The sequence below is a fragment of the Poecilia latipinna genome, unplaced genomic scaffold (assembly GCF_001443285.1).
Source record: "Poecilia latipinna isolate Pla-1442-1.1 unplaced genomic scaffold, P_latipinna-1.0 Scaffold12698, whole genome shotgun sequence".
Lineage (NCBI taxonomy): Eukaryota > Metazoa > Chordata > Actinopteri > Cyprinodontiformes > Poeciliidae > Poecilia > Poecilia latipinna.
The window spans coordinates 1-504 of record NW_015125314.1 but is presented as its reverse complement, the minus strand read 5'-3'; the positions used below and the strand labels follow the sequence as shown (position 1 = coordinate 504).

Here is a 504-nt window from a genome sequence, read left to right as displayed (position 1 = left end):
TTGTACTGTTATCACTACGTGTTAGATACTCTGTGTATGTTAACGTAGATCAACAGCAAGCCAAACTCAATTTCATGAGCCAGGAAGCTGAGCGTCTTGCTCCTTTATTACGTTTTCTTGACAACTTTGAGCAGTGGTGTGGAAAGCTCAATGAAAGGTTGAGTGAAACTATAAGAAAGAAAAATAAAATATGCATCAGCTCTAAATATACAGAATAAACTTCTAGAGTCTGAATATAATTAACCTGAGCTGCAGTTAAAAAACAGTCACGTAGCAACCGTTGCTATGTAAATAAAAAACTATCAAAATATGGCTTTTCTAGAATAAACACATTTTGGAAAACAATCTCAAACTAAACTAACAAAACATATAACACCAAACAGAACACAGATTGAACTTACAGCCATTGTTTTCGGAGGTGTGATAAAAGATTGACAACACAGGAGGTGAAGTTCATACATTAACAGGCAGGCTTTCTCTCTACGAACAGGTATTCCAAACTGC

The 504-nt window shown here is 35.5% G+C and overlaps 1 long non-coding RNA gene across 1 annotated transcript; it reads right to left on the bottom strand.

Annotated features, from left to right (window-relative positions):
- Positions 1–66: 66 nt before the first annotated feature.
- Positions 67–496, bottom strand: LOC106944505 (uncharacterized). Its single transcript, XR_001424349.1, has 2 exons — positions 402–496; positions 67–168 (listed from the first exon to the last, which is right to left on the bottom strand). It is a non-coding gene; the product is annotated as an uncharacterized LOC106944505 (long non-coding RNA).
- Positions 497–504: the final 8 nt, after the last annotated feature.